This window comes from Agelaius tricolor, unplaced genomic scaffold (assembly GCF_023055355.1).
Source record: "Agelaius tricolor isolate 1412-34295 unplaced genomic scaffold, bAgeTri1.0.p SCAF_15, whole genome shotgun sequence".
In the NCBI taxonomy this organism is placed as follows: domain Eukaryota; kingdom Metazoa; phylum Chordata; class Aves; order Passeriformes; family Icteridae; genus Agelaius; species Agelaius tricolor.
This window is the reverse complement of record NW_027269275.1, coordinates 20,055,591-20,075,626: the sequence shown is the minus strand read 5'-3', so window position 1 is coordinate 20,075,626 and position 20,036 is coordinate 20,055,591. Positions and strand designations below refer to the sequence as shown.

General features: G+C 43.1%; 1 protein-coding gene across 2 annotated transcripts in view; it reads right to left on the bottom strand.

Moving 5' to 3' along the window:
- Window positions 1–20,036, bottom strand: part of BANP (BTG3 associated nuclear protein) — a 113,769-nt gene that overhangs the window by 20,705 nt on the left and 73,028 nt on the right. The window lies entirely within an intron of this gene.

The window sequence follows — 20,036 nt, the reverse complement described above, 5'->3', positions numbered from 1 at the left end:
TTTGGGGAAAATAATCATTATTCCCCCTACAAATCCAGATTTACAGTCAAAGAACTGGATTGGGAAGGAACTTTAATTAAACAAGTTAATTCCTCGTTAATTGATTCACCCCTGGAATTATAATATTAGGATCTCACATTAATGAGGAATATCTGTGATAATTCCTCAAGATTTTTTCCTTGAGGTTTGTTAAAATGCAAAAGGTGGAGTTAAAGTCAGTAATAGAGTAAAAATAATTTATGGAGTAAAAAAAATATTCATGAAGTAAAAATCATTAATGGAATAAAAATATAATTAATGGGATACACTTCAATTACTGTCTAACTGCAAATTATGGATTTTAAATCCTGCAGCACTGAGCAAAAATAGTTCTGCTTTAAAATTGGCAATTTTATAACTCCTTACACTGCACCTCAAGTGTTCTTTGCTCTTATTAAAAAGTTCCATAAAATGTAAATTCTCCATTCAACTGAAAGCAAATCAATTTTGATCTGCTAATTATGATTATTTAATTTTTACCCGTAATGAATAAAAAAAATAATCCCAAAATCCAGGTTTGACACCAAAACTTTGACCCACAGGGAAATAACCACAAGCCACGAGTTGTTCTCCTATTTCAGATGCTCTTAAATTCTGTATATTTGGGAATATTATGTGACAAACCAGCACATGCACACAGCGATAGTTATTTAAATTAATCCTAAAATGTTCCTGAAAATTACAAATTTTTTACCTTGGAATTAATGGAATTAATTCCACAGGAAAAAAAAATTCCACGTTTTTAAAGCCAAAAGATCAGTTTTGCTTGCGGAATCCTTGCTTAATTTAAATTATTGCTGTTCGAACTTCCTTTTTTTATCTTCCTTGCCCTGCTCACAGCACCTGGTCTGTAAGAATCGCTATTATCTGTATTTATAAGATGTTTTCTATAATTTTTCCACAGTTTTTCCCACTAAATCTCTTCGGGAACCAACACAGGAAGGTTTATCCAGCATTTTTCCACGTATTCCACAGCTTGATGAACAAAACCCCTTGTAAGCATAAAAGGGGTTTCTCATTTGCTTGATTTATCTCGTGGAATTTTTCCCCTTTTTTTTTTGAGGAGATTTGTAGGAAAAAAAGGGGGAAAAACTGCAGGCAGAGCCGATCTCCCCGTGCCAAGAAATCCCCTCCTCTCCCTCGCGGGGCTCTCCAGCCTCGGGAGCTCTGTTTAGATAGGGAAAAATGAGCAACAAATGGTTCCATTTGTCAGAAAGGGGAAATATTTGCAATCCTCCACTTTTTCTATGGATAATATGCATCCATATGGATTTCACTGGCTCGGCCAATTAGGACAAGTGGTTCAAGATGCTCCTTAATTTCTCTTTTGAAGGAAAACAATAATAAATTTGGGAGCCCTGGTGTTGTCACATGCGCACGTTTTGCCAATTTGAAGGATTTTCTCTCTCCTCCCCAATCCTGGGGAATTTCCCAGGGGTTTCATTCCTCTGGCTCCTGAGAGAAGGACAGAAGGGTTTTCAGGGAGTATTTGGGGATGCTTGCAGGTTGAACTGATAAGGCAGCACGAGCTTGGCCTGGAGAGGGATTGAGGGATCCTGGTAGCTCTGGAGGGAAGCACAGGAAGGTGATCCCATCAAAACCCCATGGAAATCCCATGGAAATAAGGCTTGTGTTGCTCCAAATGCAGGGCAAAAATTCCAGTGAAACACAATCCAGGGATTTGGACCTTGGAAAAGGCAACCCTGATCTGACATGGAATCACGGAACTGCCAAGGCTGGAAAAACTCTCCAAGATCATCAAATCCAACTGTTCCCAGAGCTGCCAAGGGAATGGATCCATGACCCCAAAGGCCACAACCACATGGCTCTAGATCCCTGCAGGAAGGGGGATTCCACCCTGGGCAGCTGTGCCAGGGATGGGCAGCCCTTTCCAGCAAGGGATTTCCCCACTATCCAACCTAAACATCCCCTACAAGTTCAAGCTGTTTCCTCTCACCTGTCCCCGTTCCCTGGGAGCAGAGCCCGAATCCCACCTGGCTCCAGGGAATTCAGGTCCCTCCTGAGCCTCCTTTTACCCAGGCTGAGCCCCCACAGCTGCTCCTGCTGCTCCAAACCCTTCCCAGCTCTGTTCCCTCTACATCACAAACTGCTGGATCTGACTATCAATGATTCTGGAGCCCATAAAACACAAAATACCAAGGAACTCAAATAATCCCCAAATCCTAAATTGGTTTAGGTTGGAAAAGCCCCTCCAAAGCCATGGAGTCCAACATTCCCAGCACTGCCAAGTCCCCAAGCTCTGCATCCACTTTTAAATCCCTGCAGGGATGGGTTTTGGAGCTGGAGCTGAAAACTTCAAGGTCTGATCCAGGTCCTGTCAAACCGATGGCAAAATTCCCGATTGTTTGAAAGGGAAGAACACGGAACGAACGGGTGGAGAGTGCGAGGAGCTGAAGTTCACCCCCAAAAAATAATTCAGCTGAGAAAATGAGGAACAGGCGCGTGAGATAAGGCAGGGAAACACAAGGTGCCCTTCCCAAAAGTTCTGTGGAAGCTCTGGGATTAAGGTAAAAACGGAAAGTTGTGTCCTGTCCAAGCCCTGAGCAGCTTTACCAGCTTTTCCTGCAAATGTGTAACTTCATATTCCTTAATTCCTCAGAATTCCTTCTTAATTCCTTCATTCCTTAATTCCCCCTCTGCCTCCTGGATCCCCAAGTCCAGAGAACATTACTGGGAAAAGTGCAGCCACAGATGAGTTAAGACAAAATACAGATACAAAATATTCACAGAAAATCCTGCATATTTCCTTTTCCAGCTGCACTCCTGCAAAGAGTGGATCTAAAATCAATCAAATCTGTTGAATATTTGGTTGATTTTACACGGACTGAGCAAACTAAAGAATTGTGTGGTGCTTCTGATCTACTGGAATTATAGTCAGAAATCCAAAAAATCCTATTCTTGCCAGGGATTGTCCTGTAAATATTTCAGGGTGGCTATCCATAGCAGGAACAGGGAAAAATACAGGGATAAATATACATATATATAGGGATAAAATATAGAGATACATATATATTTTTCCCTATAAAATATATGGTTATATATAAAAAATATAGGGATAAAATATAGAGATAGATATAAATTTTTCCCTATGAAATGCAGGGATATTTGTAAAAATATAGGGATAAACTCCATTAAAACCCTCAGCACTCTCACTCATAATTCAAGTGATTATATTAAATTCAATCTAATTAGGCTCGAAAGTGAATTAAGGTCTATAAATTAAATCCTCTGGGATTCTGTCAAATATTGTCCACACAGGGGTTTATTTGGCTTAAAATAATCCACAGAACTTTGTTAATTTAGAGAAGTTTTTGGGAATATCCTTGCAGAGAGCAGCCCAAAAGAATCTCAGAAGGATGGGTTTAGAAGAATTATGGAAGTTATTCCTGTTATTATTTACAATTTTTGGACAATATTTTTAAAACATCATGCAAATTTAATGTGTTCATATTTTCATGCATTTTTAACACGCTCCAGTTTGTGCTGAGGGCTGGCAATAATAATTCCGTTTTTTGGATGTAACACCCACCCAAATGCTCTTCACAAAATTTCACTCTTCCCCTGTTATCCTTCACTCTCCCACGTTACCAAAGGAGTCCCAACATCCTGAAAATTATACAAAACCCCCCTTTTTTTGTAATAAATCTGCCCTTCAGAACATAACCCTAAATGTTATTATAATCAATATCCTCTACAGAGATTTTCCTCTCTAACTCAATTACATTCCCCTTTAATTAGGAGCTTTATTGACTGGGTACAGCAATGCCCTCTAATCTTCACTTTGGCTCTGTCCTTCTCTGGAATTTCCATGGAAAAGGACTCCCAAGCTTTGGGAACACCCAAATATCACTCTCAAGTCTCAGCTCCAACTCCGTTCATACTGCACATTCCCAACATCCAAACAGAACTCCTTGGATATTCCCCTGGCTCTGGGGGAATGTTCCTGGAATGTGGGGACTGATGCCAAAAGCAGGTCCAGGTCTGGACCCTCTGCTTAGAGAGAAATAATGGAAAATGTTCCCCAGACCCCGCTGGGACACCCTGATTCCCTCCCTCATCTCTCACACCTCTGACATGCCAGGTTTAATAAAGGAGAAGGGAAAGGCAGGAGGGATTCTGGACAGATTATAATTATAACTTAAATTTGTGATGTTCCCCCTTAATAACCAGAGAATTTGGCCACGTCCATTGTTATGAACCACAAATATCATCCCTCTGCTCCATAAATCATCATTAACAGAAAAGCACAATATACAGCAATAAATTAGCCCATGAATCCCAAACCCAGGGGTTTTTTTTAGCATAAAACAGCTTTTCAGGTGTTAGAGACAAAGCCAGCCATGAGCCCCTGCAGCTCCTGTAGGAGCACAACCTCTGCGTGGAGTTTGTGTTGGATTTTCCATTAATCCCCCTAAAATCCCTTCTCAAAGGCAGCCAAAGCCAAATGGGAGTCACCTCTCCTGCACCTGGAAGCTTCCTGGAGTGAGTACCCCCAAAAATCCATCATGTGCATCTCCACACTTTCAACAGGCTGAGGAATGACTGAAAATTTAATTAACAGAGGCATTAAGTGGTTCAGGTTTCCTGTTCTCTTTGGAAGCTGCTGCCTGTCCCCGATGAAGAATTGTTTTCAAGGAGATTCCTGAGCTCTGTTTTTGTTTTAAATACTTGCAGCTAAAGGCAGCAAGAAATAACTCCGGGAAATAAAATATTTACAGGAAAAGCTGCACTGAAATGTAAGTTTTATGGTTTTCATAAAGAAACATTTGGGTTTTGTTTCAATAGAAACTGGAATAAAACCTGCTGAAATTTTTAATGCTTTCATCTACAGAAATAAACATCAATTAAAGTCACATGGCTAAAAGACCAGGAGCGAGTTATATATTTCATGGGGGTTTTAATTTAATGTTTTTATCTAAATTCAAAATAAAAAGCTGAACATTCCCATTTCTCCCCCTCTTTGTTATCCGAGTTTTCCAAAGAATCACTCAGTGGAAAAGATGGAAGTTCTTCCAATTTCTCTCTTTTTTTCTGGTTAAACAAATTTTAAAGAACACAAGGTTAAAGTTGAAAGATGCCCCTGCTATTGCTGGCTGGGTGTTTGTGAGTTGTCTGAAAATACAGATCTGAAGTCTCGCTGTAAAAATGACCTTTCCTTTGGATAACTGCAAGAAAGATTTCCTTGGCAAGTGCTCTCACAGGGAAAAAAGCTTCACATATATGATTTTTTTCCATAAAAAGACCCAAATGCAATCAAAGATAACAGTATAGAAGTCTGTGCATAGAAAAAATACAAGAATTTTGAAAATTAGAGACTGAAGGAAGAAAAATCACCACAGAAAACTTCAAGTTCCTTTGGGTCCCATGTATGCCTCTGTAGCAAGGTCTTGTTCAAAGGCTGAACCCAGGGCCTTGGAAAAAAGGAAAAAAAAACTATTTGGAAAAAAAAAAGCCAAAAAAAACTACATAGAAAAAAACCTACTTAATAACTCTGAAAGAAGATGTAAGGGAAAAGAGAAATCACCACAGACAAATTGAAGTTCCTTTAGGTTCCAAGTAGGCCCTTTTAGCAAGGCCTTGTTCAAAGGGTGAACCCAAGGCATTGAAATAAAAGGGAAAAAACTATTTTGGGGGAAAAAAAGGAAAAAAAAAACTACAGAGAAAAAAACCAACTTAACCATTTTTAAAACAAAAGATTAAGGAAGAAAAATCACCACAGATAAATTCAAGTTCCTTTAGGTACCACATGGGCCCTTTTAACAAGGCCTTGTTCAAACAGTGAACCCAAGACCTTCAAATAAAAGGAAAAAAATATTTGGGAAAAAAAAGAGAAAAAAAAACTACATAGAAAAAAAACCACTAAACAATTTTGGGGGAAAAAGGGTTAAGAAAAAAAAATGTATCAGCACAGATATATTGAAGTTCCTTTGTGTCCCACATAGACCCTTTTAGCAAGGCCTTGTTTAAAGGGTGAACCCCCCAGCACCTTGAAACAAAAAGGAAAAAAACTATTCTGAAAAAAACACTCAACAATTTTGAAAACAAAAGATTGAAGGAAAAAAAAATCCTCACAGATAAATTGGAGTTCCTTTAGATCCCACGTAGACCTTTCAGCAAAACCTTGTTCAAAGGCTGAACACAAGGCCTTGGTGACTCTGGATAAACTCCAAAGTTCATCTTTTCATTTGGTGCCAAGTTTGGAACTGTCAGTTCAGCAGAGCAGCCACACAAAGCCACAAAAATAAATCTTTAGCAGTTCTTTAGCACCCTGCTACTGTTATTCTGCCCTTGGAAATCCAGCTGCAAGCACAGGATCTGAAACCCCCTGCGGCCATTCCTTAATTAGGCCTCGAAATTTGGACATGAAACCAGGGCAGTTTTGGAGTATTTTGGATTTTGTCTCTGCACTGATGGTTCAGGAAAACAGGGATTTCATTGGGAACTTCCTTGGAGTTGGAAATGCATGATTTTAAAAGGGAAAACTCACTGGTAAAACTTCTTACTCCCTAAATGCTTCCCTCTCACATGAGTTCAAGCACAGGTTGAAAATCAGCCTGAAAGTGCTGGACAAAGCTAGAGTTTGATTTATATAATATACACCATTTTTTAAACAGGTTTCTTGTTTTTAATCATCAATGCAAGACATTTTGAAGGGGTTCAGTCCTAATTCTGTCTCAAAAAACTCTCTGAGTTCAGCTGGGGCCCAAAAATCAGACTTTAGTTCAACTCTATGTTTTATATTAACTGACTGAGGCAAAAAGTATCTATATATTTTTAAATTCCTGTTTTAGTAAGTGCATGGGAATAATTACAGACATGAGCAGAACTTAGGACTTAGAATTCTTTCCTTGGAGTTCTGTGTCTCCTCACTTGGAATTCTGTCTCCAGCTCTGAGCTTGCACATCATCTGTCCATAGCTGCACTCATTACTTTACACACATCATTAAAATGTATTAATTACCCATTTTTATCTGCAAGGAAATAAAAGACCCTTCCAAAAACAATCCTCTTCCTCCAAAAGCTCTCAGCCAGTGCTACAAAAACACACCCCAGCTCACAGCACGAGCATCTCTCAAGTCAAACAATGACTCCTTTTCTTTTCTTGTGGAAGTGAATTTTGAAAGGCTGAACTCTCTGAGCAGATGGACCTAATTCCCCTCGAGTGATTTCACAAAATTAATTTCTATGGGGTGTTTTGAGTGATTTTCCCTCCCCCCGCAAATAAATCCGAATTTACAGACAATTTAGCAGGCACAGAGTGTATCTGTTTAACAACTTAAAGGGGGAAACAGTCATTGTTTCAGCTGTATCATATTTACGGGTGAAAAAGTGAATATGGTGAAGTAATTCACAATACTTTCACTCAAAATATACTGTTTGCAGAATGTTTTTCTTCTCAAATATAACTTAATACCAGTATAACAACGAGTTCTGCTGAGAATGGAAGTTAATTTCTCTGTGAGACGGCAAATCTTTAGTCCAAAATTCTGCATCAAAAACGTGAGTAAAAACACTTCAAGAATTTTCAATTGTCAGGAATTTTTTTAACCTTAACCCTCAGAAAAGCAGATCCCAGTGCAAGGAGCACATCCTGGGAGATGCTGAACCCAAACCAATGCAGGAACACTAAAAAGCATCCCAAAGGCAGGTGAAAATCATCCCCAAGGAGCACAAGTTAAAGCCACAACGATTTCCAAACTAATTCTGTAAATTCATGGGAAAGAAACCAAGACCAGGTTTGTAATGTCAGCCTAAACTGATGTGAAAGGCTTGGAAAACAAGGAAATGCCATTTTGGAAAACAGAATTTAGTGTTATGCATATAAATAAATACGTGTCCAGCTTTCAGCTTCTCAACCTTAGAAACAAACCAAAGAAAATAGAGAAATTGGCCCAGAGAAAAGCAGTGAAATATATGAGGGACCTGCAGGTTCTCTGCTGTGGAAGGGAGGTTGGGAATCTGAAGGATTCCCGGGACAAGCAGGCACAGCGGGGCTGCAGTTGCGGCACGGCGGTGCCGAATAAAAACATCTCCTCACACCTCCCTCATTTCATTCTGCATCACAAGCCACTTTTCAGCTCTGCTGCATTTTTGTGCAGCATGTGAAGCCTTTCCCAAATGCAAGGGGACATTTCCCAGCTCTGGCAGCACAGCTGGTTTGTGTATCCCCCAACACCGCTCCGCTCCCAGATCCCAATTTCCACTGTGGCTCTCGCGCTCCTCCCGAGCTACAGAAATCCCAGAAATCTCCAAAATCCACATCAGGAACCACCTGAGCAAGGTGGGGCAGCTGAGGATGCAGGGGAAGGGAGAGCCAAGGAGAAAAAACATGGATAAAGGGTGGAATATTCTTTAAATGAAGGCACTGAAATGACTGGAAAAGGCTCCCGGAACACTCAACTGTTCTGCGTTGCTGTTGCAAATTAAGAAGAATTCCAAGAGGAATTCGAGCAGCACAAGATGAGTTTGGAAGTGAAAGGTTTCATTGTAAGATAGAAACCCACATCTAAGCACTGCCACTCAGTTTTATTTAGAAGTGACCAAACTCCTGACGCTGATGCCACGGCGATCCTCAGCACACAATGGCTGCTGACAGCTGAAGGCACTGACTGAATGAATATTAATGATAACCCATTAAAACCCAAATTAACCAACAAAAAGAACCCCCAAATTATTCATTTTGGTAAATGCTGAGGCTATTAAAAACTGCTAATATGGATTTCACAGCCTGCCAGATGAATTTATTGCCCCTGCAGCAAAAAACAACTCGGAGAACTGAGACTAAACCACAATTATTAAATATTAAAAAATAAATTCTTACCCCTTTCATGCTCTCCTCTATCTCAGGGTGTGATGCAGGAGCTAAACTAAGTGTAAGGAGGATTCCTCACTCTAAAATGGCTCATCCTGAACATTCCCCCTGAAATGTGAGCACCCTCTTCACAGCAATTCTCTATCTGCTGCTCAAATTTTCAGGCTGCTCCTTCCAAATCCATATTTCTCCCTGCATTACTGAGCAGAGCTGAACATTGTCACTGAAATAAAGCAGACCCAGCTGGAAACACAGCTCCCACACCACTGAGACATTAAAGATTTAAACTTTCAGTCTTCAAAGCTCTTACACCAAGAGGACTCTCCTTGCAAAGTGGCTACAGGGGAAAATCAAGTTTTCTAATCACTCTCTAAAAGAGAAAAAGATTAGAAAAATTACATCAAGTTGAATAAAAATATTTCACTCCTCCTCTGTATTATGATTTTTTGCAGAAATATCCAACTAACACTTTTTCAAAGCCCCACAACCCCCATGTTTGACAAGTATCGATATCAGATAGAATCACAAAGTTCAATCCATGGGGAAAAAACTCCCCTCTATCAGTAAAATCCACATAAAAATGATAATAAAAAATATTTTTAACACATCTGTTTGACATCAAGAAAAGAAAATTTCTTTTTCAAAACCCTTCAGCTTAGACACAGCAGTAAAACCCTGGTAGTAAATTAGAGAGTATTTTTACGTAAGTCCATGGATTTTACCAATACACTAAAATCCTATTTCCACCCACGTGGGTTTAAAAACTTTTATGCATGATATTAATAAACAGGCAAATCCTAACAGAGACCATGTATTCAGTAGGGTATTTCTGCAAATTTCCTTTCATCTATTAACTTCTGGCTTGGTTTGGGATCATTCTTCAAAATAAAAAATGTAGTTATCAATGAAGAATGTTACCCAGAGAATGAATTACTTCAGGGATCAGGAAAACATTTGTTATTTTCCCATTTCTTAACAATAAAAAGCATCCAACCTGCTCTCTTCTTTGGCAGGAATTCATTGAAGCTTTGCAAAAATCAGCTTTAATAAGGGTATGGCCAAGGGTTCCATTTTTTCCACGTAGGCTGTGGGATATTACTTTCCCCAAATAAAGGTTAACATGAAAAATCAGCTGTTTGGTAGATTTGGGGTTTAATGATGGACTGAACTCGAAGCAATCTCTTTTTCCAGGAGAATTCTGGAACATGAGAATTCTCAGTTTTTCCATTCATGGGACAGGATCCTCTTTGCCCAATTGGAGGTGGGAGCTCTGCTGGGATCCATCACCCCCACACCTCATGGAACCATGGAATGCTTTGGCTTTGGGACCTCAAAGCTCAGCTCCTTCCAACCAGCACCTGCCTCATGTCTCACCAAGGGCTTGGCCACTCCTGACCTTAACCCTCCGGTCCCAAACCCTCTGCTTATTATTAATTAATGGGAATGTAATCATCTTCTTCAAGAGTCCTTCTGCAAGGACTGGGTCCTTCAATTAAGCCAAAATGAAGATTGTGTTTATTGCTTTCTTAGCACCAACCCCCCACATTTTTTTTCCATCTAAATCAAGCCCAAATTTAAATGAAAAACACAGAAAATATTGGTTAAAGCACATTGTGTGGAATTATTCGTGATTAAAATGAAAGCAAGGAAAAATAATTTTATAAAATCAGCTTTTCTAGAAACCTTACAATTATTTTTGCCTTCTTTTCCCCTTTTCCTCCCCGATATTTTTCAGAAAACTTTTTCTGACACACTTGGTGTGTCCCAGTGCGTGGGAGTGAGTGCTGCAGAGGCAAAGGGAAGCTTGGGAGCTGAACTCTGTGCCCTGGTGCGGGTGCCAGGTTTGCTGCCTGTGTTTGCTCTGTCCCACTGGATGCTTTCCTTGGCATCCCCACAGGTGAAGCTTTGGCAGCCAAACTCCATCCGGCTGCAAAACCCTGAGCAGGCATTTGGATGTGGAAGAGAAGAGCTCTGAGTGCAGCTTTGGCCGGGATATTAAATTCAAAATCCTAAGAACCTCATAAAAGCCGAAAATAGCCTTATAAATATTTATAATTTATTCTTATTACATTTTATTTATTACTTCAGCAAGTCTGAACCATGGAAAATTACACCGAAGCCATCGAGCTTAGCATTGACTGAAAGACTGTTTTGAACAGATAAACAAAAAGGCTCCTAAATAAATCCTGCAAAGTTCCCCATCCAAGACAAACAGGATCATTCTGATTTTAGGATGCTCCTGCAGAGCATTGTTGGGTGCTTTCATTGTTTTATGGGGTAGGAATAAATCTCTGCTGATGGGTCGTGGTTAAAAGCTGGGGCACTTCTAGGGAATCCACACATCCTAAAAACATCCTTGCCCAGACATGCAAAAGCCTGGGAAGCCAACTGATTTCCCTGCTTTTGAAACTCCTGCTGGAACTCCTGGGCTGTGCCATTGATTTTTCCAGTGGCAGCAATGGTTTTCCTTGGGCCAAGGTGTGGCCACAACCCAGAGGAGGCCAGGATTTGCTGGGTCTCCTTCTCTGCTGGCAGCTCCAGGGAGAGCCTGCAGCTGCTCATGGAACACCCTGAGCTGCAGGGAATCACAGGGATCACCAATCCCAAAATTCCAAACACTCCTCGAGCTCTGCTACCTGACCATTCCCTGGGGAGCAGTCCCAGTTTCCCTGAGGGAAGAACATTTTCCTAAAATCCAACCAATCCCTCCCTGACACAGGTTAACCCTGAGAGGCCAGAACTGGAATATCAGGATGTTCTTTCCAGTCCTATTATTTATAATGCAGAACCTCAATGTAAATCCATGGAAGGAAGTTCTCTGCCACTTGGTCTTAAGTCTCATTAACACAGAAATTTCCCCTAAATTTACACTGGAATTTGAATTGTGGCCAGATTTTTCCCTCTTTCCTCAGTAACTGTTCCAGGTTCTTCTTTTTGAGCTGCTGGGAGAAATGTGGATGGTGATGGTGTGCACTGGAACTCCCTTTGGATTTCCTGGAGTGTGGAGAGGCCCTGGCACCCAGAGCAGCTGTGGATCCCTGGCAGTGTCCAAGGCCAGCTTGGACAGGGCTTGGAGCAGCCTGGGACAGTGAAGGTGGAATGGGATGAGCTTTAATATCCCTCCCAACCCAAACTGTTCAGTGATTCCATGATTTGAGTTAAAATGAGATTCTGTCTGTTCTCCTACCTGGAATTCTTTGCCCACAGGCAGTGTTATTATCCACTAAAGATGAAGCTGCTGCAATGAAACAGGAATTGGCCAACAAATGAATAAATGGGACAGGAGAAAACATCAAGCTCAGACTTTTCCTCCCAGTTCCATGTATTTAACCTACATTCTTCAGGAAGGAAGAGGCCAGATACCAAACTGATTGTCTTTTTCTGTGGATCACCTCCACTCTGAACTTTTTTTCCCTTAGCCTCCTCCTAACCCTGCAATCCAATAATGATAAAATTCCAGAGATATTCTGGAGATGATCAGGGCATTTAGTTGAAGTGCAGTGTTACAGATATGACATTTAAAATTGGGCCTGGAGCTGGCTGGACAGTCTCTAATATAATAAAAATAGCCTTTTCTTTCCCACATTTTACTATCTGCCTTTGTTTATGCAACCATTCAGCAAACCCAGCTGGATCACAGGCATTGTCATCAAAGAAACATTCTAGGTCAGCCAGAAGTGGATGCCAATTGTCTAAAAATAAATAGAGGCTTTGTCACTGGAGTATAATTTTAAGGCCCCTGTAATGAATAATGGAAGAGAAAATCTTTCCAAACAAGTGGGACACACAGATTTCCAGCAGAAAGATTTCACAGTTATTGTAAGCTCCAGATAACCTCATTTTTAGTTTATTTCAATAAAAGTGATACACAAAAAGGGTTGGGATTGGTTTGAAATCCTGGAGGAGCTGCAGAATTCCCTGGAAAATGAGCCCAGCAGCACCTATCACACAGGCAGGGCTGAAATGCTGTGGGGAACCAATTTCCTCTGGGTCACCAAGTGGCAGGAGTGGGATCAGATTTCACAATTCCCACTTCTTATCCTTGATAAAATGCACAAATTATTTCCTCTGAGCTAAAAGAAGAGACAAGATAAGCCCCCCTGGCTTTATCAGTGCAGCCTAATTGCTGAAGATCTTCAAGGAGCTGGAAGGAGCAGCTCCAGAAGCCCGAGATGTTGTAACAACGTGGCTCTGGAAATATATTCATTTAAAGAAAACACTTAGCTGAATTCCTTCAGGAAAGTTTGTAAAAGCTGCTTCCTCAATGGATAAATAGCAGAGGTTTCCAGCTGACTTTTGGCCAAGTCTCATCAGCAAAGACAGGATTTTGTCTCGAGTGCCTGACACGGAGGAGTAAAAGATTGTGTGGGGAAAATCATTGTAAAGCTGTAAATCAAAGGGAAGTTTTGCTCCATTTTCTTTGGTCTTTATGAATTCCTACATAGGATTTTTTTCTACACAGCTTGAGGTGCCCTAAAAATGAGATGGTGCAGGGAAGCCACTTGCAAGGTTTGTCTGCAGTGGGGTTTGCACTGGGCAACCTGAGAGGCCCAAAAATCTGACAGTAAATGGGGGAGCCACAGGGAATTCCCACAAAAATGCCTCAGGGCCAAAATCCCATTTGTGCTTCCCCGGAACTCAACTGGCACAGGACAACCTCCAGCTCTCTTTTCACTGCTGCATAAAATCCAGGGATAATCCTGTGGAGTTAAAAACTGGTTCTGGACACTCAGAGAGAAAAAAACCCCACTCAAAAGTGGAATTCAGATGAACAATCTCCTGATTATTAACACAGTCATATCACCAAATTCAAAGCACCAGGGAAGCCCAGAAATTTGGGGTAGAGCAGCATCAAGGTCCTCTCCAGAGTCAGAAATGTTAGAATTTCAATTTTTCTATAAAATACCAGTTTTGCCCCCAAATTCCTTCCAATTGCCAGAATGAATCCCACCTGGCAAAAGGAATTCAAGGACAATAATCAGAGAATCATGGAATTGTTAAAAGTGGAAAAGACCAACCATCACCCAGCAGCACTAATCCTGTCCCAAGTGCCACATCCATGTTTTCTCACACCTCCAGGGATGGGGAATCCTCCACTGCCCGGGGTTGCCCTCAGAAGCTGTTTTAGAACCTCCTCCATATGGAAATTTTCCTAAAATCCAAACTAAACCCTCACTCCCCACCACAGGCTGCACATTGTGTGGGTTCATGTTTTATATGTACATTTTGGACTGACTCAGCTTTTAAACTGATAAAATATCACGTATTAAGAAGCTCCACAATGCAGTAACAGCCTCAATTTTTTCTTTTTTTTTTTTTTTTTTTTTTTTTGGTGACCACTTTTGGTGGCTGTTCTCCCTCAGACCATCAGTGAGGGGACTTTTCTCAAGTTGCACTTTGCAGTGGCAGCAGAAGCAATTTTTGGCTTTGTGACCAACACTCCATGGATTATATGGCATTAAGGAATGGATTCCATCCCCAAGAACCATAAATCCAAGTCCTAAAACAACAAAGTGTGTCAATATTTCTCTTACAAATGGGAGTCACTAAATTGATCTTCACTGAACTGGTGAAAAACTCGTGGTTTTCACTTCTTCAGTGTTTTGAAATCATCAAGAGCAAACATCCAAGGAATGACAGAGTAAGTGAGGAAGATGTGAGGGAAGATAATCCAGTGCTTCATGCAAAACCAGGGAGTGCTGAGTGCTCTGCTGAGCTAGAAACCCTCTTACGTTTTTAACATCTGATGTTGCTGTGAAATATATTAAAAATGATGTTCTATCTCTTCAGAAGGAAATCCAACCACTTCCTAACCCTCCATAAGCTGCAGAAATTGGTTAAAATCTAAAGCAAACTATCCCAGACACAAATAATTTTCTTTTCTAATTGGCTGGAACTTCACTGCTCCTTAAAAAAAAAAAAAACCTCCTCCAAGTGCTCTAATTCCACAAATGTTACAACTCTGAGGTTTCAAAGCTTTCTCAAAGTGTTCACAGCTAAAAATAATCTGGAAAAAAAGACCATTTCAAGGAGGCAAAAAAGAAAAGGAAGAAAAGGTTTTTTTCGCACGTTTTTCTCATCAGGTTGGATGCTGGTTTTCCATTCAAGTGCTTCCAAGGAAGGAATGATTCCCTGTGAAATGCTGAGATTTGTGGTGTCTCCCATCCTCACCCTGCCTGCTCCAATGAGGCCGCAGCAGCAGGAATGAGAACCACAGGACTGACAGGAACGTGGGGCCGTGCCCCACCACAAACCCGCCTTTGTTTACTCTCTTGTGAAATCCTGCATCTTCCAGCACTGCTGGGCCTAATGAAGAAAATCTGCTCCACAGATCATTGTGGGCAAGACAATTCCTGACAAATATTGATGCACAAACACGGCCCTGGAGATGCAGGAGATAAAGGCTGTCCCAGGCTGCTCAGAGAGAAACCTCCTGGTGTTAATTGACACAAAACAAGGGGAAATATTCAGCAGCAGCCTGATCTCGTTAGAGGGGAGAAATGAAGGCTGAAGGCCTCCAGAAGTGTCATCTTCTCCTCCTGAGGAGGGGCAGGCAGCTTAAAAAGTGACAGCATAACACAGGTGGTTGTGCACAGCTGGCAGGGCTGCTTCTCCTCAAGACAAGGATCAGCTCAAGGGGAAAATGGAAGGAGCTGGGCCTGGTGTGGAGGTTTGTGCTCCCTCAGTGCTGACACCACTGCTGGAGCGAGGGCTGTCCTGTCCAGCTGGCTCTGGGATGAAGGAAGCCTTTCCCAGCACCTTGCCCAGGCTCCAGCCCAGCTGTTCCAAGGCTTGAACATCACGTCCCTGCTCCAGGGCCCAGCTGAGCAGCACTCCCAGCATCCTTCAACTAAGCAGCAATTCCAGCACCTTCAGCTGAGCAGCAATTCCAGCACCTTCCAGCTGAGCAGCAATTCCAGCACCTTCCAGCTGAGCAGCACTCCCAGCATCCTTCAGCTAAGCAGCATTCCCAGCACCTTCAAACTGAGCAGCAATCCCAGCACCTTTCAGTCCCAGCACCAACACAATGTGAAATATTCACTGCAGCTTTTGTGGTTATGTTATTCCTGTTTGGGAAGGAAAAAGCTCTGTGCCACTGCTGGAGCCATGAGGGGAAAAAGGGGGCTCTGGGGAGGCTTTCTGCTCCCTAGAAATCCCTGCCAGGAGGGGACAGCTGGGGGGTCAGGCTCTGCTCCAGGGAACAGGGACAGGAGCAGAGGGAATGGCCTCAGGCTGGGCCAGGGCAGCTCAGGTTGGACATCAGCAGGAATTTCTGCATGGATAGGCCAGAGGGCAGACTTAGGTGGGATTTTGGGAAGGAATTATTTCCTGGCAGGGTGGGCAGGCCCTGGCACAGGTGCCCAGAGCAGCTGTGGCTGCCCCTGGATCCCTGGCAGTGCCCAAGGCCAGGCTGGACAGGGCTTGGAGCACCCTGGGATGGTGGAAGGTGTCCCTGCCATGGCAGGGATGGAATGAGATGAATTTTAAGGTCCTTTCCAACCAAACTATTCCACAAAACCCCTGGGTTTCTACCTTAAATGAAATCTTTAGGCATTCCCAGGCCTGCTGAGCTCACACTGACACAGGAGAGCAGCAGAGCAGCTGCCTGAGCCTCCTGCTGCAAGAATTGGAAAGATTTTCCACAAGATCCCAACTCTGTGGTAGCTCTGGCAGCTCCAGAGGCCACGCTGGGCCTGGAGCTGGACAGGCTTTGCCTTTGTGGGGTTGGTTTTGATCAGGTTGTCATGGACTAAATTTAACTCTGCTCTTTGTTCCACTGAGCTCTTGGCAAAAGCTCCAGGAACAACGGCTGCAAACATCCAGTGTCTCCCAGTTCTGTGCTTCACTGGGAATCCTGGAGCAGCAGTCCAAACAGCAATGCCCATACTCCACTGGGGAATCACCCATCTGCTCTCCTTGGCACTACCAGCTCACGGCCAGGCCTCAGCTGGGCTCTCCCAGGGCAGCATGGAAACTTTTCCCAGAGCTGCAGCACAGCCAAACCCTCCTCCTCCTTTCCACTGCACTGGTGAACAATTATTTTATACCAACTCCACACCCCAGCTCCTGAATTTATACCAGCTCCATACCCCACCTCCTGAATTTATACCAGCTCCATACCCCAGAGCTCCTGAATTTATACCAACTCCATACTCCAGCTCCTGAATTTATACCAACTCCATACCCAGCTCCTGATTTTACACCAACTCCATACCCCAGCTCCTGAATTTACACCAACTCCATACCCCAGCTCCTGAATTTATACCAACTCCATACCCAGCTCCTGAATTTACACCAACTCCACACCCCAGCTCGTGATTTTACACCAGCTCCACACCCCAGCTCCTGAATTTATACCAATTCCACATCCCAGTTCTTGAGCTCTGGCTCCTGATTACACTGAGGTAAAATACAAAAGGGCAGAAATTTTAGACCATTCTGGTCCTGTCTCAGCCCTGGTGCTTTCTGTGTTTCATTGCTTTGAGGGGAGCAGGGTGAAGAATTTGTGGATTTATAATTATCCCACAGGTTATCTTTATCCCTCACATTCCTTGGCTGCTGATCCAGACATAGGAATCTCTTCTGCATCTCTGCCCTGTCTAGGCCAGCCCAGGAGTGGCAGCTACAGCTCCAGGGTGACCTTTCTGCACCCTCTGCTGAGCTTCTCCAAAGGGCTTCCACATCCAACCCATGGATTTGCTGCCTTCCCTGGAGATTCCTTCCTGGTCCCTTTTTGAAACTTTAAACTCTGGTTCTTTTGGTCACACAGAAAATCAGTGCTCCTTCCTTCCTCCTCCCTGCTTCCACTCTTTCCTCTGCCCCAGGCTCGCCCCACTCCAGGATCTCCCTTTCCTTCTGCCTCCAGCCCTCTCCCTGTGTCCCAGCCTGAATATCCTGGCCTGAAACCCCACAGCACCTCCTGCCTCACCCGTGGGGCCCTTCCCAGAGCACTGACTACCATTCCAGAGCATTATTTATCACCCCTCCCATCTGAGAGCACTTCCAAAATAGTGACAGCGCTGCTCAGGCTCAACAGAGATTTTTCTAACCCGACACTACAGATCCCAACAAACATGAACCCAGGCCAGAAATCCTTCTGGCAGCCCCAACTGTCCCCCTGGGCTGTCCCTTGGCCATGGCCGCTCTGTGTGAGCAAAACCAGGCTGCAAAACTCAACAGGGCTTGAGCTGAGCTCCAATGAGAATCTGACAAAACTGTCTGGTTTAAAGCGATTAAAACACAAATAAAAATATAATTGTGCCTCTCCGGGGATGTTGTTGTGACCCTCCTGTCCTCGTGAGGAGGAAGAGCTGCTGGATTATTCAAAATGAAAAATTTCACAAGTCTATTTCTGCTCAGCTCCAGCTCTCTGATTGGTGAGGTTTGTGGCTCCAGGTCTTTTTTCCTGGAATATTTGGAATTCCTCCTGGAGCCCAGCAGCCTCCAGCACCTAAAGGGCTCTGAGAGAGCTGGAGAGGGACTTGGACAAGGGCATGGAATGACAGGATGAGGGAAAAGGGGTTTAAACTGAAAGAATGCAGGTATAGATGGGATTTTGGGAAGGAATTCTTCCCTGTGAGGGCGGGGAGGGGTTGGGATGGAATTCCCAGAGCAGCTGGGGCTGCCCCTGCATCCCTGGCAGTGCCCAAGGCCAGGCTGGACAGGGCTGGAGCAGCCTGGGACAGTGGAAGGTGTCTCTGCCATGGCAGGGGTAGAATGGGATGAATTTTAAGGTCCCTTCCAGCTTAAACCATTCCATGACTCTGGAGCTGCAGCCACAGCTGGTTTATCCCTAACCCAGTGCCTTATTTTGATGGAAAATCCCAGTGTTTTAAAGAGCATTTTGCTCCTGAGGCTCTTCCATGAGCTCCTTATCACAACCTCATCTCTCACCACAGAAACAATAAAAACCCTTCAGAACTGAAAAAAACATTGGTGGGATTGTGCTCAGTCCCAGGGCTTTCAGTGATTTCAGCCACTTTCAGCACCTCCTGCCTCAGAGGGTAAAGCTGCATCTCCTGGTGTTTCAGATGCTCCTGGAATGCAGCACTGCTCCCCTTTCTCTGACCCAATGTCCCAGTTACCTTCCTTCCTTTAAAAGAAAATGAAGTGGCTCAAGGGTGTCCAAAGCAGCCAAGTCCTGCCCAGCCCTATTCCCTGGAGCTTGGCTCAGCCCATTCTTGTTTCAACTTTCTCCTGTACCAAATTTTCACTCCAGTGCATGTTTCACATCCTCTGCTCTCCCACTGAGGATATCCCTCAATTTTCCTTGTATGCCTTGGACCACATGGAATTCAGCCATCAATCAGATCCTTGAAACATCACATGTGCACATTTGGGCTGGGCTTTTTTAAAATTGTATTTCCTGTTCCAAGTTGGCTTCACAAGCAAAACTCAAAATAACTCAAAATTCACCCTGTGTATTTTGTCCCAAAAATTCAGCTTTTAAAAGTGCTGTCCCCCAAATATTGCACCTTGCTGGTGGAGAGGGGGAGCTGGCATAATGCAGATTTTTTTCCTGAAATAAAGATTTTGGAGCTCTTACATCACTACCAAGTGAAGATGTGTGAGAAGGACTGATTATAGAACATGACAGGGTTGATTTATGATGAAAAAAATCTGATCTTGATGAGGAAAATGACCTCAAATAAGTCAGAGGAAACGCCACCAGCACGGGAATATCAAACCAGCACGTGGAAAATGAGCAGGAAGAATCCCAGTGGCATCCTGGTGTCTTCTGATCTCTTTCCAACGTGATGATTTTTACATGAGGTCATCATGTGAGATCACATCTGTGCTGCTGGGCCAGAACCTTTCTGGGATCAAAGGTTTTCCCTGGAATCACCACACACAGGAGTCGCCCAAATCCCAAATTTGTGAATTTACAAAAAGCTGGGAGGTCTTTGGGAGCTGTCCTCTGTAAGTGGCACCAGCAGATTCCAAAGCCAGCATGGCCAGGAATTTCCAGATGAAAGCAGCAGGAATTCCAGCAGGAATGGCAGGGAGGCAGGAGCCAGGCAGCCTTGGAGGGTGAAGAACACAGACCAGGGGAACCAAACCAACACAGGAAAATCCTTCAGAAGCCAAATTTTTCCTGGAGCAACTCAAGAAAAAAGATGCCAAAGACCCTCCTGAGGGAGAAACCAAGCCCTGATTAAACATA